The sequence below is a fragment of the Podarcis vaucheri genome (genome assembly GCF_965113315.1).
Source record: "Podarcis vaucheri genome assembly, chromosome: 1".
NCBI lineage: Eukaryota > Metazoa > Chordata > Lepidosauria > Squamata > Lacertidae > Podarcis > Podarcis vaucheri.
In genome coordinates this window covers 101,946,604-101,974,175 of record NC_138759.1, presented here as the reverse complement: position 1 = coordinate 101,974,175, position 27,572 = coordinate 101,946,604, and the positions used below count along the sequence as shown (strand labels likewise).

General features: G+C 39.9%; 1 protein-coding gene and 1 long non-coding RNA gene across 4 annotated transcripts in view; one reads left to right on the top strand and one right to left on the bottom strand.

The window, feature by feature from the left end:
- LRP1B (LDL receptor related protein 1B) overlaps window positions 1-27,572 on the top strand; it is a 768,212-nt gene that overhangs the window by 173,347 nt on the left and 567,293 nt on the right. The window lies entirely within an intron of this gene.
- Window positions 20,622-27,321, bottom strand: LOC309519380. The gene is made up of 3 exons (XR_014213827.1): window positions 27,235-27,321; window positions 22,317-22,574; window positions 20,622-20,798 (listed from the first exon to the last, which is right to left on the bottom strand). It is a non-coding gene; the product is annotated as an uncharacterized lncRNA (long non-coding RNA).

Here is a 27,572-nt window from a genome sequence, read left to right as displayed (position 1 = left end):
ACATAATATTTTGATATTTTTTAAAATATATATATAATTCTGTTAAACATTTATGTTTAAATTTTTCTCAAAAGACAAAAAATATACTGATGCATTATTATTATTATTATTATTATTATTATTATTATTATTAAAAAGCAATACAATTTATTATATTAAGCAACTGGCAATCATTTCTAACACAGAGCAGCCTGAGAAGTGGACCTAAGAGAAGGGGTGGGAAAAGAAAAGAGGCTAAACAGCAAAATAGAGTGGTGTGCAGTGTTAAACTGGTGTGTTTGTGTGATGATGATGATGATTATTATTAATTGCATTTATATCCCACCTTTTTTATTCCACTGAGCTCAAGGTGGTGTACACAGTTTTTATCCTCCAAATTTAATCCACACAACAACAGTGGGAGGTAGGTTAGGCTGAGAGGCAGTGACTGACCAAGGTCGCCCAATGAGCTTCATGGCCAAGTGGGTGTTTGAACCCTGGTGAAGTGGTATAGCATGGGAGGGGACACAGGGGTTGTTGCCATGGGCACAAAATTGTAAGGGGCGCAAAATTTCAACACCTGGTGCTGCCTCAATACAACTGTGCACTTCCATCTCTGGTAGGGTTGCCATATTTCAAAAAGTAAAAAACCAGGACACGCTGAAAGTTGTTGAGTTTTTTAGGAAGGCCCCCAAATTGTTGAGCAATTTTTCTTTTCTTTTTTACAAAAATGACAAAAAAAGACATCCTGTGATTTTTTGAAGCACCACCTATCAGAAATTCCCCCCAGAAGTCAATTCCGCCTTTGAAATCCCAGTAATGTCCAGGAAAATCTTGACATATGGCATCCCTAATCTCTGGGTTCTGTTGAAAACCGCTTTTCCATGTGAACCAGGAACTGACCTCTCCTGACAATGGAACAACTCTTCTTTTCTTATCTCTGCGGCTACAATCTTGTGGGTGGTATGGATGCCATTATGCAGTTGAATGTACATGCATATCCCGTCCATTTCCCTCCCTCCCAGCCCACTCCTCCTTGCATCCCTGGGTGCTGGCAACACATGCTATGCCACTGCTCTGCGGTCCCAGGTCCTAGTCCAACACTCTAATCACTAGAGCATACTGGCATGCATGTGATGGTGTGCTGTGTACAGTGGTACCTCGGGTTACATACGCTTCAGGTTACAGATGCTGCTAACCCAGAAATAGTACCTTGGGTTAAGAACTTTGCTTTAGGATGAGAACAGAAATCGAGTGGCAGCAGCGGGAGGCTCCATTAGCGAAAGTGGTGCTTCAGGTTAAGAACAGTTTCAGGTTAAGAACGGACCTCTGGAACGAATTAAGTACGTAACCAGAAGTACCACTGTATATTGTGTGTGTGTGTGTGTGTGTGTGTGTGTGTGTGTGCAGGAGTGTGTGATATCACACCCACTTCTGTTTTCTCCACACCTACCATGGATAGTTTCCAAAGAGGAAATGCACCCCTTGGTTAGTAGAAGATTCCCAATCCCTGATTTGTAGAATACTGGTAGAATATTCTAGTGTGGTGTAGTGATTAAGAGCAGTGGGCTCGTAATCTGGTGAACCGGGTTCACTTCCCTGCTCCTCCACATGCAGCTGCTGGGTGACCTTGGGCTAGTCACACTTCTCTGAAGTCTCTCAGCATCACTCACCTCACAGAGTGTTTGTTGTGGGGGAGGAAGGGAAAGGAGATTGTTAACCGCTTTGAGACTCTTTAGGTTAGTGATAAAGCGGGATAGCAAATCCAAACTTCTCTTCTTCTTCTTCTTCTTCTTCTTCTTCTTCTTCTTCTTCTTGTAGAATTTCTGCACTTTATAATGTCACCCACCCACCCCTCAGATAATTATTTTTTTTAAAGCAGCCATCTATTTAACCAGCTAATAGAATCGTAATCTCTGGGGTCCTTTCCTTCTGTGTTGTGCATGTCATAGACTCCTCCAGTGCCACTCACAGGATATCTGCAAATAAACACACTGTTCTCATGCATCACTATAATTAATAGGGGGGGGGGAGAGAAGTTATTTAATTCCTAATTAAAACAAAACAAAACATGAGCACAATTTTCCAGGTACGTGACTATAGCTCATTAAATTTTGTGAGGCAGATGACACACCAACAGATGTTCTTCTTCACCGGGCCTGATGCAACCCAAGAATTTACGCAGTTTTTCCAAGGCAGTCAAAATGGCACAAAATCAAGCTATCAGCTGGGTAACTTTTAATCATATCTTAACCCCCCTCCCGCACCAGAGCAAAATATTAAGTGCAGATTGGCACAGAGCTACCTGTTTCCATAACTGTGCACATGCATCATATTATACTAGTTTAATTCTGTTTCCTCTAGAACACGAGTTTGGATTTATATCACACTTGTTAAGTAGAGCTGGTTTTATGAAGATTACATTTTCTTGAATATGATACGAGTTTGTTTGTTTTTAAAAAATTAAGGATGTTCATTACAGTATGATAGAATGAAAGAGGTCTGAATATTATGCCTGTAAACCTATTGGACTCTTCTCGGGGAGAATATTGCAAGTAATTTACGAGTTTTGACCAGAGAGCTTTTCTACCAATGACCCACTAAAACATTGGAGAAGCTGCTTCTTACTCTTTATCATACATGGCCACTGTCTAGGTCCCTCTCCCAGATCTTGTGATGCATGACTTCAGGAATTTATCTTGTCTCTAAACATTATTCCGCTCTGTGCTTTGGTTCTTCCTTTTGACTATTTTAGAACCATTACGTAAGAGAGGTTAATGATATACAAGGACAGTTGGCACAATTAATTCATTTGCTACTTGGGGCTGTTAGCTGAAGCTTTGCACGAACATCTATTCAACTCTGCTCTTAAGTGAGTCAACCCATGAGACATTTGAGTATGCATTTCCATCTCCAATAGATTGATCAACATGGTGTTAGGTCATGGGCCTACTCCTCTGAGAATGTCTCCAGTTCACTGAGTCGCTAGTAGTTGTGCATTCTGAAACCATCTGTTATGCCTTTGTGTGATTAGCTTTAGAGCATCATTCTTTTCTTAAGGGCAACCCAAAGCCTTTTGATTTTAATTCTCTGCTTCTTCTAACTTTCCTTAGAATTTAGGGCTGGTGCCAGGCTTGAGAGTGGCCTAGTGGTGACTCCAAGCACCAGTCGGGCAGCTCCCCCTCCAAGTGCGCAAAAGCACAACTCTTGAATCTCCAAAGCACCACTCCAACACACACACACACACACACACACACACACACACACCTGTGCTATTTGGGAGGTGCCTTTAAGATAACTTACAGGGTGGCTGGGGTCAGCAATCTTAATTCTTTCATCAGGCTTCCAGTCTAACACAGGGTTGCAGAGGGAAGCTAGCTTTGCTCAAGGGCCAGAGATATTGAGGGAAAGTAGGCAGCTGCTAAGGGCAGCTCCCTGTCCAAGCGCTTCACCTAAAATCAAGACCCTGGATTTAATGTAACCTTACCCCCTCCAAAAAAAACCCCAAACATATTGGTGTCAGCTGACTTAACTGCTTTAGAGGCAAGGCACAACACGGTACAAGGCATAGACAGGGTTGTGGTTGGTGGAATATATTATTGGTGGCTTGGCCCATATAGCTTGTTTGTCAGGGGTGCTGCTCTGAGACAGAGAGTTCCTCTCTCTTTCTGGTTAAACTGTCACACATTCAGATCAAAGCATCTTGAATATGCTCTCATGAAATCATCACAAATGAGCAAATATGGTTGGTTAGATGTTGTTGTTGTTTAGTCGTTTAGTCGTGTCCGACTCTTCGTGACCCCATGGACCAGAGCACGCCAGGCACTCCTGTCTTCCACTGCCTCCCGCAGTTTGGTCAAACTCATGCTGGTAGCTTCGAGAACACTGTCCAACCATCTCGTCCTCTGTCATCCCCTTCTCCTTGTGCCCTCAATCTTTCCCAACACCAGGGTCTTTTCCAGGGAGTCTTCTCCTCTCATGAGGTGGCCAAAGTATTGGAGCCTCAGCTTCAGGATCTGTCCTTCCAGTGAGTACTCAGGGCTGATTTCCTTAAGAATGGATAGGTTTGATCTTCTTGTAGTCCATGGGACTCTCAAAAGTCTCCTCCAGCACCATAATTCAAAAGCATCAATTCTTTGGCAATCAGCCTTCTTTATGGCTTCACTTCCATACATCACTACTGGGAAAACCATGGCTTTAACTATACGGACCATTGTTGGCAAGGTGATGTCTCTGCTTTTTAAGATGCTGTCTAGGTTTGTCATTGCTTTTCTCCCAAGAAGCAGGCGTCTTTTAATTTCATGACTCCAGTCACCATCTGCAGTGATTGGTAGCTTAGGAGAATTAGCTCCCATTTAAGATGTTTTCTGATAATACAGTATACTAATACGCAAAAGTTGAGCAATCACGTTCCACAGTTAAAACTATCCTCCCCCCCTCCACTTCCACCTGTAAGTTATTTTCATTTTGGGTAAAACAAGTTGTAATTATCATAGCACAGGATACCATTGCTGATGTTTTGTTTAGTACCTTTCACGAATGAGATTTAGAAGAGTCTTTAAAACAAATTCACTGAGAAAACATCTTCACACCGAGCTGTGCAGATTCTTCACAGTTTGAATTTCACAGGAAAACAAGGTAGATTCTGGGCATAAAACTAAAAATTGCAGCTGTGTGGAAAAAAATGATAATATACATAGATGTTTTCCTTATAGATGGAACAGAAAGTAGGCACCAAACAGCAAATACAAACTGGCTTCTTCAGCCATAAGTCTTGTTATGACTAGCAGTTGAACTGAATATTTAAGGGCATGATGCTGGATCCAAAGAAATCTGAACAGAGTTATGCTCATACAGCAAGAGTTTCCTGGCCCTCCTTCTCACCGCACTCCCTCTTTAAATCAGGTCTCTGGAATAGCTTAAGATGGGGTACTGGAAACAGCAAAGGAAGGAAGAATCAGTGGAACTCTGGAGTGGGAACATCTTTCTCAAAAAGGAGTGCTGTTATGCTTATGCAATGGACCTTTGGATCTAACGAATGACATTTCCATCTGCGAGAACAGGGAAATATATTTACCTTAACTGACTTTGTGCTACCCAGGCTCAGTGTCAGCATATAGCATGGTCAGGCAGGTGTTGGGGCTCACATTTGCCAAATGGTCCATCACAGCTGATGGCTCTTAGGCCTTTGGCAGTCTGCATATCTACTGTGAAGGAGGTCAGATTGATTAAATTCCAGATACCATTCATTCTCCTGTGGCCTAAGATATGATTTGTGACCACCTCCCACCTACTGGCAGGGTGTTTAAAGACAGGTTGCATATGTATGTCACACAGCAAACTTCAGTCAAGGCTCAATACTCTTCTTTTGCCATCATTTCATTATTTTATTTGCTGATTTATAAACTGCTTCAGAACCCCCACTGTTCTGCAGGCTCTCATGACCTTTCTGAACAGATTTGAAGAAGGCATACTGGGGAGGAAGAGAGAGAGGAAAGTCCCATTGCACTAGTGGTGTACAATAAAATAAAATAAGATGGAAGATTACAAACTTAATGAAATTAAAAGCAATAAAACTATTTCTACACTTATGCCTTAATATTCCATAAAATGACTGGCCTACTTCAGGAAAAGTCTTTTAAACAAAAATGTATTCAGAGCCGCCTAAATATCAAGATGCTAAATGGTTGTCTAATTTCAATTGGGAACTCATTCCAAGGGGCTGGAGTTGCAGCTCTAGAAACCAGATACACACAAAGTGATGGAGAGTTTGGTTTGTATTTCTTCCTTTTTTATTTTACCTCATGCATGAACATGTAAAATACTCTGCAATGAGAGAGGGAGCACCCATTGACTTCATTTACAAAGCAGATTTAAATGCAGACGGTTCGCTACTAGTGGGAGTGAGAGTTACTAAGGTTAAATTGCTTTCCTTTTTTGTGTGAAATGACAGAGCTCAAAACTTCCAAAGGGCTTAAGAAAGAAGCTAATATTTTAATTGGCTTGTTTTCTCTGTAGCCAAGATTAATAGCTCTGTCAGTGTGGCTGGATGATAAGAAACAGATGAATACGTTGTGAAATAATAAGTTGCAGGAAATATTATGACAGCATTAATTTGTAATTTTAGGGTCCAATCCTGCCGTTCCTCCTCACTTGAGAACTGACAGTTTTAAATGTCTAATAGGATTAAATTCAAACCCAACGTTCTTTGCCAAGTGCTTCAGCAAGGTGCACTGAATAAAGGCAAAACAAAAATCTTACTAGCCTATGAAGTGATTTAAAAATTCAACGGATCCTACCACTTTCTGGAGCACGTGCACTTATGTGAATTGATAGAGCATCACTGGGTGGCAGGGGTGTGAGTGGAGCAAGCTTGATTTGTGCATATATCGGGATTGTGTAGTGTGGCATTTTACCACCGTGCAGGGGCAGGTTGAGAAAGCACTGCAGCTCAGTGGTGGAGCATTCACTTTGCATGCAAAAGCTTCCAGGTTCAATCCCTGGTGTCTCCAGGAAGGTTTGGGAGAGATGCCTGTCTGAAACCCCCAAAGGGCTGCTGCCTGCCTGTGTAGAACATTTATATAAGTAATATGTGCATATTATCGTGTAGAACATAGTGAGTTAGATGGACCAATGGCTTAAGTATGTCAGCTTCCTGTGTTCCTATCAGCAAAACTAACTGAAGAGCACAGGAAAAGAATTCTGAAGCAGTCATATACCGCTCTCATCAAGACTCCCCCTTACTGATTCATCAATGCAGAAGGGAGTAATAGGCAAACGAGATGTAGGAACTGTAATTTGAGACAAGCTGCCCAGTATCCAATTCAGAAATTAATTTTAGCTAATTTCCTAGCTACACCAGAATTCATGATGAACAGAATCCTGGACAGAGTAAAGCAGGGAAACAAAAAAGAAAAGAAAAAAAGAATGAATTTGGGGTAGTGAGGGGGAGAACCTCTTATTTCTAATCAGATAGTCTCTGGTACCAGTCACCTGCACACGCATGGCATACAGTTCCCAGCAGCCCTCCCCTGAAGAAGTGTGGTCCTTGCAGAAAACCAGTTGCCTCTTCTTGCTCAAGTTCACTGCTAGCAAACGTCTGACACTCCTCATGCTACAGCTTCCATCATCCCTGACCACTGGCCATCAAAAGCTTGTGAAGAAACCATCAGAATGTACAGGATAGAATTAGAGCTTGCTCTTGGGACCTTCACATTCTAAATGACTTAAACTGGTTGCTTTGCTGGTTCTTAGATGGATGCAAGCAGGAGGTATGTTATTAGATGTTTCTGCATCCCCTCGCAACAGACATAAAAGCAACAATGCAATCCCACACTTTTATTTAGATGGAAATGTGTACCACCTCTGTTCAGTGGGACTTACTCCATTTTAAGCACATTTAGCTTTGCAGTCAAAGAAGGCTAATCAAAGCAGGTGTGGGTGGGTGTATATGCACACAAGTGCATGTGTCTATAGTGGCATATGGAGAAAGAATTATCTGTGTATTGTCAGACATAAAATGGTTGGACACTGTTCGCAGAATCATAGATAAAGTACAAAAGATTGTGGTATAAATAAATGTGGAAGGCATTTTCTATATTCACTTGGATTTTATGTATTCTACTTGGATTCTGGGGAATTAAGGCCGCTAGTGTTATTGTTGAAACCCAATGCAAAAGAAGAAAAGAAAAAGGCTGCCATCTTATATCCACTTACCTGGGAGTAAATCCAATTGAGCTTAGTGGGTCTTCTGAGTATACCTGTTTAAGATTGCCTAGCATATCTCTAAAAGTGCTAAGGCACTCTGTATATGTCTGCATGTGTGGGTTCAATCCATTAGAATTGAAGGGGATGTAATCAAAGATATTTGGAAGGACTTCAGTTTTCAGGAAGGATATTAATGGAATCCTGGGCATGCCACAGTTCTCAGAAGAGATTAAATTCATACATTTTACAGCCGCTTAACCAGTGCAGTTCACTTGGAAAGAAACCTGGTTTGTCTTAAAGCATCCTTAATAATACCTTACTTCAAGAAGAGATGAAAATAAGACTATAACCAAGGAAATCTTGGTTGCTACCTTAGGGCTGTCTGGGAAAAAAGCCTGGGGCTGCTGGGAAAAAAGCCCCGGTGGATTAAGTAAGATTCTCTTGAAAAAGATATCTTCAGCCTATAAACATTATTGCCTGTGGTAGTTCAACAAGTTGTATAGATTTCCAAGAAGTGCTTCATTTTGTGACATATATGAAGGCTCATTCTTACCTGCATGACTGCCACAACTTTTCTGATCAATATCCGTATCAGGATAAATGAAAGACAATAATTAGGATGCCTTTATGTAGAACTTGGAAGAGGAATCATTGAAGAAGGAAAGAGGTTGCAGAATTGACTAAGGTCTCAGAGCACAGAAATGGAATTTGGGGATTTAGGGGCAGAAAAATGAGATGCCTTTTCCAGCAGCTTTTCTTTTACTGCCTCATTCATTCATTCATTCATTTAATTTTTATACTGCTCAATATATAAAATCCCTAAGTGTTTACATAAAACACAGTTAGATCTTTTGATCTAAAGTTGGAAGGTCATCTATAGAAGGAACTGGAAGTGAGGGGCTTTTCATTTGTAGACATTTCTTGATTTTGATTAAGTTGTTAATCTTGAGAGCATTGCTGACTTACTGTATGAATAAATGCACTTGTGTAACAGCATATATGGCAAATTTTATAATGCTACCATGTTCCAAATGTTTATTAGTGAAATAGACACCAGTGGTCATTAGCTTTTGTATCTAAGAATAGTTCCTAATTTTCTTCTTCTTAAAAAAAGCTATTGACATGTATTTGGACAGCAAAAAAAAAAAAAAAAAATCATCACAATAAAATAAAGTTCTTTTCTGAGACCTTTTATTTTTCATCTTTAAAGCCTCAATTTAAAATAAGAATTGAAAACATAATTAAAATCTTAGATATGGAAAATGACAGGCAAACTCTTTCATAGTGCAAATTAAACCCTAGCAGATGCATCTTGCAGGTGTAGATCATCAGCTCTTTATGACAATCCTACTTCTAATTTTCTCCGTAATGCCTTGATTGCTTATGAGTTAATCATGTGTGTTGTGTTGATAAAAAGATTTCAAAATGCTGCTTCATCAGTTCTTAATTAGGAATAAATCAACACATTTTGAAGAGGTGATGAAACAATTTACTATTCTTTTCTGGAGTATTTTTTTTATGAAGCAATTCTTGGCTTTTTCCCACATCTCTTGACTTTGTTAATCTAAGCTTAGTACCATAAAATATGGTAGCCAGATACAGAAGTGATATTTGCTTCCTAGTCAATACATCATGAACCAATCTAACAGAAGGCAGTCTTCTAGGGGTCCAAGTGTGTTGACCGACTGAAGGATACAGAAATGCCTCTTTTGTGTTTGTGTGAGGAAGCAGTAGTGATTGATGCTTTTGATTTACTGCACAAAGGGATTTACATGAATGTGCTATAATTGGTCTTTTTGTGTGATAGATTTTATTACTGCGTTTAATGGTTTGTTGCATAGCTTATGCAATAAGGAATGTAATTTCCTTGTGTAATTCTATAAATAACTTAACAAAATTTTAATTAGGATAATCATAGCAGCTTTCTTCCCTGCTCTAATTGGTCTTTTGCTTTCTAAGTCCAAGAACTAATGCACATCTGTAATGAGTTAAACCAATTACATTCCATGTGAGTTTCCAAAGTGTACAACTTCTGTTGTTTTAATAAAGTCATCATGAATCACGGGTCTGCTCCTACAGTTATCTAAAGTGTATGAAGATTTATTTTCATGGATGCATATTTAAAAGTTATTGTTGGCATTTACAATATTTGAGCATGCAATTATGCTAAGTAAAATGAAGGCATTTTGTTTTAATCTTTTTTGGCTTAACTGGTCTATTCCATCTGAACGTCGTCTTTTCCAATTGACTTCCTTTCTTATGTGAATGGAATTTTTAGCTTAGCAAAGAACTGCATATTTTGTAAATGACCATATTTTGACATTTTAAAAACCCATTATGTTCAACATGTATATCTGCTAATTCTCTGATTGGTACTATGAAGAATACAGGACATGTGCTAATAATTTTAGAAACTATTAACTTCTAACAACCATTTTGTCTTAATTTGGGTGGAATTCTTCACTACCCATCCAAGTATTTGAACATTATCAAACATAATGCTAATGATAATGATGATGTATCTTAGTCACAGGTTTGACATAGCCTTCACTGAGAAGGTGTTACTTGTTCATGCCAAGGAAAGATGCAGTGTTATGCATCAAATTCAGTGGTACTAGCTTCAAATAACCATGAACAACCATGTGGCTGCTCATGCCTAAGGTTGCTTCTAAGAATATACCTGGGAAAGAAAGTCTGTTTACTCATATGAAGAGTGCAGTGTAGGAACTTTGAGTTTAGGCACCTGCCCTTTCATCAAAGGAAATATCTTTTTCTCTTTTTTTGCAAAAAATATTAGTTTTTATAATATCAACAACAAACAAAAACACAAAACAAACAAAACATAACAAACATAAACCATAACCTTATTGAAAATAACAGTTATTTACTTTGTAAAATGACTTCCTCGTTTCCCCTTAGTTGAATTTCATTGCATATCCTTGTAACAGTTTTCCAAATCCCAATTTTAATACCCTTCATCAAAGGAAATATCAGTGGCATTGACTGTGGCATTGACTGTGACTTTGATTACTGGTGATGTGACTGATCACTATCACACCCATCACCGGGTGCATGTCAGCCAAAAAATTGGTGCACCAATAATCTATGCACATGTCACATGCATTCACAAAAACAATCACTGTGTGTCAGTTCTAAATGAAGAAAACTTTGGACAGAAATGTTGCAAAAATATGGTTATACACTTCTGGAATTTGTCAGAAGTGTGTCAAAGCACTCCAGTATGCCTCTAATTTATTATAGAGTTGTATTACAGAACACGGGGTTAAAACATAAGCATGTACAGTTTTTCTGGTTCTTTACATGCTCTTTGATTAACTTTCTGGCGGACCACTTGTTGAATAGCTGACAGATATTCCGCATCAAAGTTTTAGATGTTTGAGAACACGTTCTCAGAGTTATTTTCTGAGTTTCAGAGATGGGGGGGGGGTGATAGGGAGATGTTGGAATGAAGTTATATGGCTTTAGTAGAAATGTTATAAGGAATTAAGTATAAATAGATTATTAGAGCATTAAAGGGAAAAATAAGGTTAGAATGTGTTAAGATAATTATAGGATAGAAAATAGAGGAAGATGGAAAGGAATTGCTGAAACAATTAATAGAAGTGGAATACAAAAAGGGAGGTGTGAGGAGGTCATGGAAATTAGTGAAAGAAAGATAAGTTATTGAAATTGGACTGTGTTTTAAATGGCTTTTGTTTTGTTTTGTTAGTTGTATATTAATGTTTTGCAGGTTTTTTCCCCTTTTTGTATTGTATTATTGTATGTTTTTTCTTTTTTGGTTTTTTGTAGTGTTGTGTTCAATTTGTTGGAAAACTAATAAATATTATTATAAAAAAGAGAGGGAGGCCAAGAGAGAAAAAGAGAGAGAGAGAGAGGCAGTTAATCACCACCCACTATTTTATTACAATTCCCCAGCCTTCACCTGCACCCAGTCTGTTTTCACCTTCTAAGCATCTTTAGAAATGATAAATGGCCAAAGAAGGAGAAAGAGAAGCATTTGGGTAGATTCCAGAGTGTACTGTGTCTCTTCAGTGCCCTTTAAATAAAAAGCAAGTGGAACTGCCTTTATGCTGATACACAGTTTTGGCCAACTGTGGGATGTCATTTGCTATGTTTCTTCTAAAAGCAATGATAAAAACACCTACCTTTTTGTAAAGCTTTAGAAAACAGGTAAGGTAGCGTGGGTTCAGGTCATTTTATAGAACGCTTCACTGAACTCCAGTGACATATTATATGGATTCCAACCACTTTGTAACAGCTCTTCTAAGTTTGTTTCACTAGTCAACAGTTCTTTTACTTCAAAGGCTACAGAAAACCAAACTGCACATTGCAACACACCCCTGTTAGCCAAACTAATGCATTTCCTGTTGATGATGAGGGGTAAATGAAGAAGTTGTACTTGTCCAGTTCTGGGCACCACAATTCAAGAAGGACACTGACAAACTGGAACGTGTCCAGAGGAGGGGAACCAAAATGGTCAAAGGCCTGGAAACGATGCCTTATGAGGAACGGCTAAGGGAGCTGGGCATGTTTAGCCTGGAGAAGAGGAGGTTAAGGGGTGATATGATAGCCATGTTCAAATATATAAAAGGATGTCACATAGAGGAGGGAGAAAGGTTGTTTTCTGCTGCTCCAGAGAAGCGGACACGGAGCAATGGATCCAAACTACAAGAAAGAAGATTCCACCTAAACATTAGGAAGAACTTCCTGACAGTAAGAGCTGTTCGACAGTGGAATTTGCTGCCAAGGAGTGTGGTGGAGTCTCCTGCTTTGGAGGTCTTTAAGCAGAGGCTTGACAACCATATGTCAGGAGTGCTCTGATGGTGTTTCCTGCTTGGCAGGGGGTTGGACTCGATGGCCCTTGTGGTCTATTCCAACTCTATGATTCTATGATTCTATGATTCTAACTCTTCCTCCATACTCTGCTTTTCATCTTAAAATTTGAGTAGCTGTTTTTATCTAGTGCTGAGCTGAGGTATTTGGCCCATACATTTTCAGTGAGTCGAGGAAAATGGTCACCAAAAGGAAGATAAACTTCAAAGGAGAAGCCTAGTCTGGAGGCAACTTACTATTATAAAAATGTCTTCAGAACTGACAGAGGTTTTCCTTTGTTTCATTTCTTTCCTTAACAGCAACAAAGGCCAGTAGCCAGTGAGGCAGCCATATTTGTTTTACCAACAGTGCCCCCAGGGAAATTTCTGTGTCATGATGATCTACGTAGTCTTGTTCCCATTGAGACATTCTTTGCAAATGGGCAGCACCACTGCTCTGCTGACTACAGCTGCACCACCACTTGGGAAAAGTTGCAGGAAATATCAGGACAGCATTTTGGGATAATTAATTTGAGTCGGCATTGGCCATTTGTCTGCTTCTTTTGATTTCATCGTTTTCTGATGCGCTTATTGTACACCAGCGTGACATTTCTTTTTAATAAGCTGGAGATTTAGAAATATTATGATCAATAAATAAAGTAGATCATATGCATCTTCAGTTTGATTCAAGCAGGCCCCATTGGAGGTTCTTAGCAGTTTTCATGCAGCTTTTATAGGAGTTTTCAGTTGCTGGGGGTGGAAGGGTGTCATAATACCATAGCAATGTATGAAGTCACACTTTGTCTGTAACCTGTACCTGCAGTGAGATACTACTGGCAGTTATGGTGCTTTCATTAGAAAATAATGCTTGCCTCAAATGACAGATGCCTGACAGTAGATTCTTGGCATGCAGCCCCCTTCATGTTGGAGGCAGTCCATAATGTCAACAAACAGCAGTACTTACATCAGAGATGGCTATATATTGATGAGTATTTTTTTTTAAAGTACCTGTAAGGCCAGAGTAGCTCATCTCTAAAAAAGCAGAGGAGGGAAGATCTAAAAATAGCACAGTAGCATTTGAATTAAACAGTAACATCCACATGAGAAAGCTTTCCAGGGCTTCACTTGTTAGCTATAAAGAGAGCAAATTGCTTATCAGGCAAGCTTAGTGTTAGTTCATCTGATTCCACCGATCCCTATGGGACCTCAAGATTTATTCTTGGCAGATCTGATGCACAGAATGGGCTGTTACCTAATGAGTAAGTGAGGAAAGGCTGCTGAAGTCATTTAATCCCTGTCTGCCTATAGGATGAGTGAGCACCTATGGTTCACAGGCAAGATCCAGCCATGGTTTTGTTTCACTCTGCCCTTGGAACCATGCAGAAAATACTTTCAAAAAGGGGTACTTTCAAAAGTGTGAATCTCGTTGGTTGACAGGCAACTGGATCTGCATATTCAGAGTTCTCCTTAGGATGGAGGCTGTCAATTGCTAGGCAACTCCTTGCCTGACGAGTGAGTCCTTGAGATGCCCAAGATCCACCTGATCTGCACATTCAAAGCTCTCTTTCTTCTCCCATCTCAGCAAGGAAACATTGGAAAATTTCTCCTCAGTTTTCTCCTCAATCACAGATATTAAAATGAGGACTAGAAAAGGAGAGAAAATGAGCTTCAAGCAAGGTTAGATGACTATTTAGTCCCATTTTATTAGTATGTGAAGGTATCTGAGCCTTCTCCCACACTGGAGTGCCTTGGAAATCATCTGGGCCTATTAACATACAGTACATATGACTGGAAACCACTCATCAAGCAAGGAGTTGTCAGGCAAGATGATTTAGACCTAACAAGGCCAAGGCACTGCCCTAATGTTCTGTGACTGCACACACAATTTCTCCCCAAAGAATCTTGGGAATTGTAGTTCACTCCTCACTGAGCAACAATTTTTGGTGTGTGTATGCTTTAAGTAAGGGACGCGGGTGGCACTGTGGGTTAAACAACAGAGCCTAGGACTTGCTGATCAGAAGGTCGGCAGTTCGAAACCCCATGATGGGGTGAGCTCCCGTTGCTCGGTCCCTGCTCCTGCCAACCTAGCAGTTTGAAAGCATGTCAAAGTAGAAGTAGATAAATAGGTACTGCTCCAGCGGGAAGGTAAACGGCGTTTCCGTGCACTGCTCTGGTTTGCCAGAAGCAGCTTAGCCATGCTGGCCACATGACCCGGAAGCTGTACGCCAGATCCCTCGGCCAATAAAGCGAGATGAACACCGCAACCCCAGTTGGTTTACCTTTATGCTTTAAGTGTACGGTGTATCACTGAGCTAAGGTACAACACAAAGCTAAGGGTTTATTTGCACCAAGAAAGAGCCAGTTTCAAATCTTTGCTCAGCAATTCATTGTCAAACTCAGTTCTCCATTTGTGAGGCAGTGATGACCTACTTGACGGAGTTTTGAATTATTGTTTTTTGTGTGGATGAAGAAACCGAATATGCTAAAACAGATTGCATTTTTAAAGTGTTATGTGAATGGTTTACAGTAATGAATAACAGCAGTGGTGGAAAAACAGGACAGTTGGCATACTGGATTTTTGCAGTTGGTACACACAGAGAGACATGCGCGCACACACATGCACTTCCTACAGACCACAGTTACAGATCCTTTGTCCTGCTGTCTGAAATAAGATGCATCATGTGAATCCTTGATAAACCACTATGATGCAGAACCTGCTCAGGAAAAGCACCACACTGTGTATGTAATGGGAAAAATCTGTACTATCAGAAGCAGCTCTAAAGGATATTTGCTATGCATTCAAATTGATAAAGTCACCTTCTCCTTGCTGAGATCTATACATTTAAAAGTGCACCTGATAGATAAAGTTACATTTTCCTAAAACCATGATAATACTACTGCAACTCTGTGTGTGGCTGAACCAAACATTCATCTCTCAAGGCACATGCTCAGGCAATGCTCTATAAACTAGAATATGTCCCTGAATCCTTTGCAATGCGTAGCAGTAGGTGTTTGCCAGCATGTCAACTTGGAAAAGATTATGGTAAGATATTCAAATGATATATAATGTGTCTCCTGCTAGAATAGCCAAGCACATTTGTTCCCAGGGAAATAGTTGTCTGTTTTATTTTCCAAGTGCTGTTAAAAACTGCTAGGAAGCGATCTCCAACTTTCAGGAGCTGGTCAAAAGAGGATACAGTGGGAAGGGAAGGACTTTTGAATGTATACATGTTCATATTAAGCCTTTGGGGTCTTTGGGTGTTTATGCCGTGTCTTGGACAGAATCTTGATTCGAGTAAGGTAAAGGACATTTGATACTGAGTTCAGCAAATAATAGCTAAATCACAAGAGCTTTGGCATAATCTGCTTTTCTCCCCTGGGCAATTTGGCTTCAGGAACCACATATTCACTCCATAAGACACACATTCACTCCATAGGACATTTCCCCTTACTTTTTAGGAGGAAAAAAGTGTGTCTTATGGAGCGAAAAATACGGTACCTAAACCACTTACAGGCCAATAAGAGGATCTGTAACACCCACAGAGTTGGATGCTGGACACACTTATGACTTCTACAGAGTTCAGCTCCTTCATCACAATCATGTTGCTTCTGATCTCGCAGGCAATAAGTGCTCCTCCCTGTGCACCATGACTTACTGTAGTAGACATGTCCCTGCATGTTTTAACCAGCAATGACATCTTGCCTCATCCATGTAATTGTTGTTGGGTTGACTGTGAAAAATGTTTAACAGATTCCATTTCAAATAATTTGGGCTGAGCTATGCGGTCTGATAGAGATAGCAAAACTGGTAATTAAGGAAGCGCTAATCATGTTGTGGGAGGCTATTAGAGCTATTGCAACATCTTTAATGCTGTCTGGTCAGCCTTTCTTTTAACCAACATCTACATTTACTGGAAAATAAATGTTTAAATTTCATTTTGCTCTGCACTAGCATACACCTGTTTTTAAGGAGCATCTGTGCATCTCACAACTTTGCTAGACCTGGCATTATTAAGATGAAAATTTTTGCAGTGTTGCTTGCCTATATTTTACTTTATCTCTAATTTTTTTAATTAGCATAAAATGACAATAAATGGCTAGGCCAGCTGCAGCAAGACATTACTGTCATATCTTTAATTTTCCCCAGTTTTGCATTTAAAACATGTTTTCCCTTTACAATTTTGAGGAAAAGTGAAAAAGTCCATGTTTTGCATATATATATAAACTGCTGAATTAAAGAAATGAATTGACGGAAAGATAGGAGCAATGAAGAGCCTATTTTATTTGAATGTATTCTTCTCTACCGTTGTTCGCACTTCTGAACAAGCAGAAAAGAAAAGAAACAGTATTTGTTCAGAAGAGCACTCTATCTTCTTGGCACATCTTAATCTGCAGACTTCATCCTGTAAGTTCATTTTTAATAAGCAAAGTATATTTTATAGCTAAACTGTTTGGTTAAGCAAGCCTGAGCCAAATATGGGACTTGTGCTTTTTCATAGACCTGATTGGCAGTGGCAAAAAACCATCCTCTTTGGGGTCATTTTTCAAGGGTTGCTCTCAAATGAGGTAGAAAAGTTCACCCATTAAGAGTGAGGGAAATGCTGTTTCTGGAAGCTTTGCCCTTGCTCTGAACTGGCTTTCTAGCCAATGCATTCACTGTCTTCTAGCTAAATCTTATGCTACATAGCACTGTTTATGTCATTCCACTATGTACATGATCAGTGTACTACAGTGGCTGAAGGCTGGCATACAGTATGCAATTTCTTTTAAAGAACATGCAGCACTTAGCAGCACCAGCAGCCAGAAGAAGTCAAAGGGGAAGGCACTAAATAGCAGTGGAAAAAAGGGAGCATTTTTGTTGTTTTCAATGCATTGTCAGCCAGGCACCAGATTGGGAAAGGCTGACATGCTAATTGTTCTGCTTCAAAGTCTTCCCTCCTTTGGCTTTCCCCCTTTCAAGTGGGCATCCTTGTTCTATTGCTGCTTGTTTACCTATTTCCCCTGCCACACTCTTGTTAGAAAAAGTTGTGGGCAGTGTTTCTCCATGTTTCAGCAAACATGAAGACATCTGTTATAGACATCATTTATCTCTCAATTAAGCTGCTCCATGTGGGAAGAAACCAAGTGAAGTTTCAAGAAATATGAGTGAGTGGAAGCTGAAACTTGTGTCGTGAACTCCGTTAAGAACCAAAGAAGAAAAAGCCATTTATACTTCATAATTCATTATTTCAGTTTGTTGAGTCCCCCCACCCCTCATATCAAAGCCCTATGCCTTATCCTTGATTGTTGTTCACCAACAATTTTACTCACCACTCTCTGTCTCATTGCTCAGTTACAGAACGAAATGCAAAACACATTCTGGCTCTGTTTTAGGTTATGGAGTCAGCTAGCATGAGGGGCCAACCACCTTTTGAAAACTGAGAAACACTCTGAAACTGTGGTGCATGCTGTGTACATTATAGAATGCCGAATACACATGGTTTTTTGTGACATTAATCACTGATATAGAGTATTGGCAGCTCTTGTTTTGCTGCCCACGGTAACCATTTTGTGCTGGCAGCTACTGCATTTTCATCAGGATACGAGTGCTGGCACTTCTTTTCTTCTTTCACCAAAAAGTCTATTTCTCTGTCTTTCTTGATTATATATATTCAGAAGGATTGCAAGAATCTAAAGAAAGGAAAAGACTGTTCAAATTAGCATATGAAATAAGTATAAACCATGTATATAGAAAGTTTCTCTAGGCCAGATAACTGTAGTTCATGGTATTTCCTAGGTGAAATCCAATGGTGTCCAAAAGTGAGTATAACAGACGTCTGCTCACACAGCTGAACTTCCTCTCCTCCCACTTGCAGCACCATATACTAGAGAGTCTAGCTCCGTTGTTTTGAAAGGGACATCAAATCAGCAATCATCTGGCAACCTGATAGTTCTAAATTTGGACTGTGATAATCTCCTATATCGTTAAAGCCCATTAGAAAAAAAAAGACTAGCAAATGATGTGATTAGAAGTAATGGCATTAATTATTAATAATTACTGCCTCTATTATGTAAAAAAAAAAAAGGAATACCTCTGTGGACTTTCTGTTCATTAAAGGCCACCACTAGTAGTAATTCCAAGATATGCAGTGATTGCTATCCTCCCTTGTGCCAGTGCATCTGTGCTCAGAATGCATGGAGGGAGAAAGATGCATCCTAGCCCTTCTCCTAATGTCCCCATCACAGACCTTTGTGCATGGAACAACTGAACACACTTAGTGTCTTTCATACTGTCTGGAATCCTGCATGATTGGCATTCCCATTGACATGGAGGATTCAAAGCACAATCAGCCAAACACATGACAATCCCACCTTCAGCTTTCCCTCTGCATACATGGAGGGCAGAGCTTGAGCTTGTGGGAACAGGACAAATGCAAGCAGCTCTGCTGCTCTATGTGTTCTGGGATTGTGTGGAAGTGAATGGCTGAGCAAAGCTATAAGGAAGCTATTTGCAAAGGAAGGACACATAGAGGTGAATTAGTTTTAATTTTCAAAAATCCATATTCAGATTTCAAACAACTGGAACAGCAAAGGTCCATCAAATAACAATGGGAAAGGACGTAGCTCAGTGGTAGAGCATCTGCCATGCTGAGGATTGAATGTGGGACCTTCTGCATGCATCTCCAGATAGGGCTGGGAATTTTTCACTGCCTGAAACCCTGGAGTCCTGCTTCCAGTCAGTGTGAACAGTACTGAGCAAAATGGATGAATGTTCTGACCCTGGATAAGGCAGCTTCTTATGTTCCTAATGGTATGTCAACTCAGGTTATAGTTGCTTTAGTTGTACACTGATGGACTATAAACTGTTATGAAGTCTGAGAGTAGGTGGAATGGAAGCCCAACATGTGGGGAGGTATTGGCAATTGTCTTAATTACCCAGGCAACCTATGCCGCTACCTCTGGCTGAGTGGAATGATAATAATGTTCTTTAAAGTCCCCAAAGAGCGCTTAATATGCACATTCCAGACTATGATGAACAGACAACCTTCCATGCTATTTATGTTTTGTTTACTTTACAAAGTGCTAGCATATGGAAAATTTGATTTTGGGGGTCTCAAGCTCTCTGAGCAGATGGAGTTTGGAAGCACTTTGAAGACAGCACACCAATTACCTAGAGGGTCTGAAGGAAGTGTGACTGAAGCATTAGGAAAGATGTAGAGTATAGAACTTTTGAATTGGAAGTAACTCTGAGCATTGACATGAAAGACAGAGAAAGTAATAGGAGGCAGAATGTGTCATTCTAGAAGTGAACATACTGCAAAATATTTCCAAGCTATTAAAATATGGCAATAGTTCATTTATTTTATACTTTGAATTTACTGTGGATTCAAATTTGGCTCATTTACATGCTTATGAACTGAAATACCTTCTGAAGAACTGCTTAATAATATTTTCTTTTGTTCTTTTAAAAGGCCTATTGACCTCCTCTTCTTAATTTATATTCAACCAACTAACAACACAAGAGAATACCTTTGACCTCAGACAGAGTATGTGATCAAAGACAAACAACCTTTACCCCTTAGCCTCATATTGGGTTAAAATTTATGTTTTCAAAGGGCAACTGTTTCCTAGCTAGCTGACACTGATTGCCACCTGCATTCAAAGCATATTCTGACTCTCTGTTAACTGCCACATTTTGAATCGCTAAATGAACTATTGGATAATAAAAGAAAGGTAAATTTTGCAGCCCCTCAAAGAATCTACAGCAATCCTAAATTATTTTATCACAAGATGATAATGTTCACTCGTTTTTGGTTTTCCTGAGCAGAGTCCATCTATGTTTCTATAGCATGTCTTTTAAGTTATGAGTCCCTTTATGAAAAGAAACATTCTGGAGTATATTAAAGACAAGTTGCTTTTCCATTTGCACACAAAGCTTCATAGGTTTTGGATTGTACATGTGTGTATATCAGATTAATTATAAGATACATTGGAGAGACACTTCTTTTCACGCAGGGTGGACCAGTGCCATTATCCTCAGGAGTAGATCTTTGAGAGACAACAGGAGCCACCATTTTGAGTATGCTTCATTGCAAAAGCAGAACTCTACCCATGCTTCTCCAGGTGCAACCTTTCGCCATGTAGTGGAAGTACAAGATAGGAGTTGAAGTGTGGAGTTTTCATTGACTCATGGTAAGGTGACTTGGAACCATGTGCTTCCTACTGTTTCACAACGGTCTGTGACTTTTCACTTTTTGAGAGCAATCAAGCTGGGTAGCAAAAAGAGCGCAGACGGATGATCTAAGACGAGAAAGCAGGAGGTGTCAAGAAAAGGCGGCAGATGTAGTCCTGCACACTTAGGCTGCTTAAATTCTATCAAAATCAATAGAGCTTAAGCAGCCTTTCTGTATGCAGGATTGCAGCCAGCATTCACTTTAACGATATGAAATAAGCTAATCTTAGAGCACTTTGTAAGTGATGCTAAAAATGCCTCACTTGAGAATGCAGCTGATATAGAATACAACTATTCTTAAATAGACTATAAAGGTTTCATCCTCCCTGTACCACCTGTGCTCCCCCAAACTGGCTCTTGGATGGGGGGGGGAGGAGAACTCCCAGACCAGCAGCACATGGGAGGAGCGATATGAGATTATTCCATTTGACAAGCTGAAATGGTTGCACAGATGGAACTTTCATCATAGTGCAACATTGAATTTCAGCCTTTAATAGGACTTACTCCTACATAGGTAAGTGGCTGCTGGGTTGCAGCCTAGGCTTTGGGTCATGGTTGGCACTGGTGGAAAGCAGCATGTTTATGCCTCAAACAGCTGTGTGGCAGGCAGAAATTCAGCAGTTTAAGCATTTTCAGGGATGGAAATAGAATTGTGGAGAAATCTACACCAGTTCTCATTCTATCTGTCCAACATTTTGTTGTATGTGTGAACCCTCTACTCCACCTGCAGAAGAGGACACAAAATTGTACACGGCACAAAACGTGGTCAAATCTGTGTGCTCTTTTGTTGAGTGAGTCAGAGGGCCTGATACACATACTGGGGCCAGATATTCTTGTTGGCACCTCTGCACAAAAGCACATCCTGTAAAACTCAGCTATAGTACTCTACCGCAGCATACAATTGCCCTGCTCTATACAGCCTGCTATCAGTGTACTACCCAATGCGGACTGTTTTGAGTACTCCAGTGCGGCTGAAAATGGCTATAAATTAGATTGAGGCCATGCAGTTATTTGGCACACTTCATTGTATGAGTGTATAATATTCTGAAAACAAGAAGGCAGCAGTCAGGTCAAACTGTCTCTTTTATAATCTGGAGGAAACCTTTCAACTTGAGTACCATTTTACACTGTATATTTGTTGCATTTTGACTGGCAAAATACTGCACAAGTCTACAAACCATAAAGCAGCTTGCAACTCGTGTGACATCATTCCCCAGGGAAGTCAACTTTTTTTGCTTTGACTGGAGTTTCACTTGCTAGGCAGACAAAAAGTGTGGCTGAAATAGAACTGCACCAGGTAGTGTTGTGATGTGTACTACAGATAACAGCATGATGTCAGGACAGTAGTGTGGAACTAGCAAAGGGGAACAAATGAGAAGTGAAATTGCGTCCTGGAAATAAGGAAAGTCACAGGAATCTCCCCAACCCAGTGTGCCTCAATGCCAAATCTCTTCTTTCAGCAAGTAGGACGCAAATGACTCCCAAAGACTCTTTGCACTAATTTGGACTTGCTTCAGTCATTTTGAATTATTTGAATGCCACAAATGCTACAGTCAATAACCTCAATTACAAAAATATAGCCCTACTTTTTGAATGAAATGACAGCAAGCATTTCTGCCTCCACCTTGACTTTATTTCTTGCATAACAAAGGTATATTTTCCTCCTTTTCTGTGCCTCTCATTATCCTTGAAATTGGTGATAAGACAGTTCTCTGGTTTCATATATTTCTTAGCTGGTTCTTCCATTTACTGAGACATTTATGTTGCTATTCATAGGTTGCTGTCATGCATTTTTGTTCATTATTACAGGCATTAGTCTGGTTATGATGTATTTTGACTGGCAGCTGAAATCAAGGAGGAAAAACTGTATTTTATTTAAAAAAGAAAAGATAAAAGTATCAAACATAATAAAATGTAGCAGAGAAGAAAGGCCTCTACCTTAATAGTTCAGAGACTTCTGTGTCCTTCAGCTATCCTTGTTCTAATATTCTTAGAAAAATAAGTTGGAAGATACACTTTCGAACTAAATGTCTTTTCCCCAGATCTGAAACTTGGATTACTCCATCAACATCAAATGCAGCTAGTGATGCTGCAATCGTATGTGTACTTATGTGGATGAAGTGCCATTTAATTAATTGCACTTGAGAGTAAATAGGATCAAGATGCAAGACTGATTTTTATAAAAAACAAACAAAAAATAAAAGACAGAGAAAGACTGTGCTTTGTCATGCATAGGTTATTTTGTCTAATTGGGCCTTAAAATGTAGGATAGACACCTTGCATTGTCCATACAGTTTTGTCCTGCAAGTAAAAGAAACCTCTTGCTTGTAACTTTAAATATGAGTCAATCAATCAATCTAGTTATCTTTATTGCGGTCAAATACCAAACAGCAAAGTTAACAACAACATAAGCTGCATCCGCATAATGAAGTGGATGTAATTAAACATTTCCTATAAACTGATTTGCATTAAAAATAACACTCCTTCAGCTAAAATCTGTATTCTGGAGATGAAAATCGGTACTCATTTGCTGACCATCACTTTCACCACTTCCTGTCTTGTTCTTGTTGCTATAAAACAGAATTTTGCAACAGGTCTTATGTTATCCAGATCTTTATCAGCAAGAAGGAATTTAACATAAGTTTCCTCTGAGCAGCCAGGTAATTTCCTTAATAACTGTAAAATTAGCTCTCTTTGGGTATCACGGTACAACAGGCAGTATAGAAGAACATGCCCAATGGATTCAATCGCATTAGAGTTGCATGAGCATAATCTCTGTTCAACTGAGATGTCAAAAGGTTTCTCGGCCTTTTGGCTAAGATCAAGTGTGTGTGTGTGTGTGTGTGTGTGTGTGAAGATGAGTGTCATTAACTTGATATGTTAAAAATTTGGCTACGTTTGGAGAGCAAGCCCCAGACATTTTTTAAAGTTCACTTTGGAAAATACAAAGGTACCCAGGGGAAGTGCTCAAACGCTAAACTTGTTCAGAAAGTCACTCCCCTTCCTCCCCAAAAAGGGGGAGGGGGAAGAATAGTGGTAGTGATGATGTTATAAGCATGATTCAGTAAAAGGTCATGACACTCGTATAACTGCATTCCACATACAGCTTCCAAGTTGTGCTAACTAGGCAGAGAATTGTATTTATTCAGTGTTATTAAGGAAGGACTGCTGTTGTGCATAAGTCTGGCTCAGTCCCAATGAATACAATAAATCAATCACAACTGTGCATTTATTACATAATTTTTTTAAAAAAATTGTCATTTGAACAGATCCTACAGTATAGAGCTGCTCATACAAATCAATGAGCCCTGCGAAGGAACAGAACTGACCTTTGAAACTAACATTATACAAAGAAAAGACTTGCTTATTTGTTTTTAGTTTGAATTTCCCCTGAAGCTGGTTAGAGAAGGGCTGTAGCTTAGCCTACAATGGCCCTAGGTTCAATTCCTTACAGGGGTGGCATGTCCTGTTTTGCCGATTGAGGCGAAATGGAAAGTGCTGCTTTGGCCTGCCACCGCTGCCACCACCTACCTGCTCTGCCACCACCATGTGCCCTGACTGCATCTGCTGCTTGCAGAGAAGCAGCACAACCACCAGTGCCAATCTGGGGCAAGATTGTGCTGGTTCTGGGTGAGACCTCACCAAATCTTGCTCCAAATTGGTGCTGATAGTGGTGGCACTTCACCATTGGTGGAAGGGCAGGTGGGGCACCCATGGACATGCCGCTTGGGGGGGGGGGCTTCTGCCACCTGAAGCAGCATCCTTGCCCTGTCTATTGCTGGGCCAGCTCTGATTTCTGGCAGCTCCAGGTAGAGGTGGGAAAGAACCCTGCCTTAAACCCTGCAGAGTCACTGCCAGCGTTTGTAGGCAGTACTGAGATACATGGACCATTCATTTGACTCGGTATATGGCAGCTTCCTATTTTCCTCTTAGGGATGTTGGGAAGATGTATAATACTACTATTAAAGGCCTTTGCAGATGTAATGTAGCATACCACTGCAGTTTGCATGTAGCTTTATGTCGGCTCCAGGCAGACTGAGCAATTTTTATTCAGTAAACATGACAACCGGGGTTACAATTGCTCTCTGTTTTGGTTTCAGGTGTACATTTAAGCAGTGGTACAATAAAGCAGGAGTTTTGAACTACTTTAAACCAAACCTCCTCCATGGGATCCATAATCCCACAGTTTAATTAACAAGTAGTTTATTCTTTTACAAAGACAAGATGGCTTAAAACAACATTCGCTCCGCTGCTCAGCAGTCTAGGTTGCTTTATTATATGTGCTTACATGCAAAACATTACTTAGCTTTTCCACTGAGTCAAGAAAATAGCACACTAGGTATTCTTAATAATACAAATGGTTGATCTACGTTGAAGGAAGAAATTCACTCATTTGAATATGCCACCGCCAATGTTTTCAGGAGCTGACCTTGAAAATAGTATACTTGGATACAAAATAAAATAAATAGGGTGCTTACAACAAACTACCCCTCCTACTGTTAGTTCCTAGAGGGATAATATATAACTGTCCCTAACACTGTGGAACAATAAACAGTTTCTTTAAAGCTTTGAGACTGCTTTAGCAAGCACACCAGAGGCATTCTCTGCCCTGATTACACCAATTCTATACAGATCTGTTGTCTGAGACAACAATTAATCCCAGCGTATTTCACAACAGCTTATTAAATTGTTTAGGTTTTTAAGTTTTGTTAGTTTCTTTTACTGTTTAACTTATCTAACAAAGCAATAAATTCCTCCAGGCTCAAAAATAATCACTGTAAAAGCTAAGGGTGCCTCTAGACTTGTTCCTATTTTGTGGGAGATATGCAGGCACAGACTGGAACTTTAGGTGTGTGCATTTAAAGGGTTCTAGTGCAACAAATCCACTATAAATAATAGGCTTTTTTGCAGTTTGGAAAATATCAGGGAAATGCATTGAAAAGTGTGGGATGAACAAATGGCTAAGGGGAGACGTATAAACAGCCCACACACAAATCAGGGTGAATACAGTGGTACCTTGGGTTACAAACTTAATTCGTTCCAGAGGTCCATTCTTAAGCCAAAACTGTTCTTAACCCGAAACCGTTATTAACCTGAGGCGCGCTTTCGCTAATGGGGAGTCCTGCTTTTGCTGCACCACTGGTGCGCTATTTCCGTTCTCATCCTGGGGCAAAGTTCTCAACCCGAGGTACTACTTCCGGGTTAGTGGAGCTTGTAACCCGAAGTGTTTGTAACCCAAAGCGTTTGTAACCCGAGGTACCACTATACTGGGTGAATGCTCATCAGATGAACCAGAAAAAATAAGGATGGATATAATCTCACTTCTGTGTAAGTTTTGTGCAAGCAAAGCAGGATGAATGCTCAAAAACACCTTGTCTGAAGGAGCCATTTGAATCAAATACTGTGGCAAAGAGACTTTCCATTAGGTCCAGTTTGTTGAGCATCATTCATGCAGGTAGTGCCCAAGCACGTAATAGCAATTTATTATTGAAAAACTAAACATATCACTTTGTGATATGAGATAATTATGAGACAAGCATAGCAAAGGTAATTAAGTTTAGGGGGAAACTGTTGGCACATGATTTAAGTTTTTTTAAATTTTAAATTTAAATGTAGTTATTTACTGGCATTTTTATCCTGTTTCTCAGTCTCATGGAAACCCAAACCACTACAATCCTGACTGACAATATAAAATATACAAAAGACAAAGAACACTTCTAGCAATTTAACACCACATCCACAATGTGCACAAAGCGAGAGACATAAGCAATCCCAGACATATACACACCCTAAAAATATTTCAAAGGGACAATGTTTTTTAAACAAACAAACAACAACAACAACAAAGACAGGAAAAGCCTTCCAAAAAGGAAATATATTATCTTGAGTAAAGATGACTGAGTGGGGGAAGAGCTGTAAAATACATAGGTAGTTTAACCTTCTCAGACTTGGAAAGGGGATAAATGCTACTTTAAACACTCCCCCATTTAGTTAAAAAAAAACTTCCTGCAAACAGAGAACTAGCACATCAGGCAGAAAGAATGTAGCTAAATTTGCCCTTTGTTTTTGAATCCCCCCCGACTATTTAATGTAATAGAACATTCCAATAAAGTAATTCCCCTATTAGCTGAAGCAGGTGAGGTAGAATAGAACACAGGAAGTGGCTGCAACCACTGAGAAATTTGCGTGAGTGAGGGGAGAGCTATCTATGGATGTTGGGTATCTTTGTAGGCTCACCACTAGGGAATGAGCAAAAGCACCATTAGCTAGTAGATGTGTGTTTGTGTGAGGTGTTGCTGGCTACTCAGTAGCAGCATATGTACACAGGGGAGGAATGCACCACCTGTAAGCTGACTTGGTGCAGCTTTAGGCTGCCTCGTTCTGCCGCAGGTGTAGACTAGGCCCTAGTATATCGATGGCCACTAGTCATGGTTATATGCTGCCTCCAGCATCAGAGAGTCATCACTCCTGTGAACACAGGGAAGAACCCCAGGAGATACTTACAGGTAATGGTGGGAATTTATTATCCCATAGTTGACAGCCAGTGATTCTGTCGACTGAATTTCCCCACTAGCAGCTTCTGGGGGAAAGTGTATGTCTTTAACAGTTGCTAGGCAACCACAAAACTCACCTGAGGAGGCAGTGCCAGGACAAAGCTGAGGGGGAAATGGTTCCCACAGGTGTTGCACACAAGGCCTTTCCCCTCAGTGTTTATGTGTGGGTGATAGTAAATAAACCGTCATAATGAATTCTTGTGCGGAATGACAATTTCAGCATATAATCTATACACTGTGAGGATTTGTCTAATGCATCTGATATATGCCTTTTAAATGTAGGTGTAG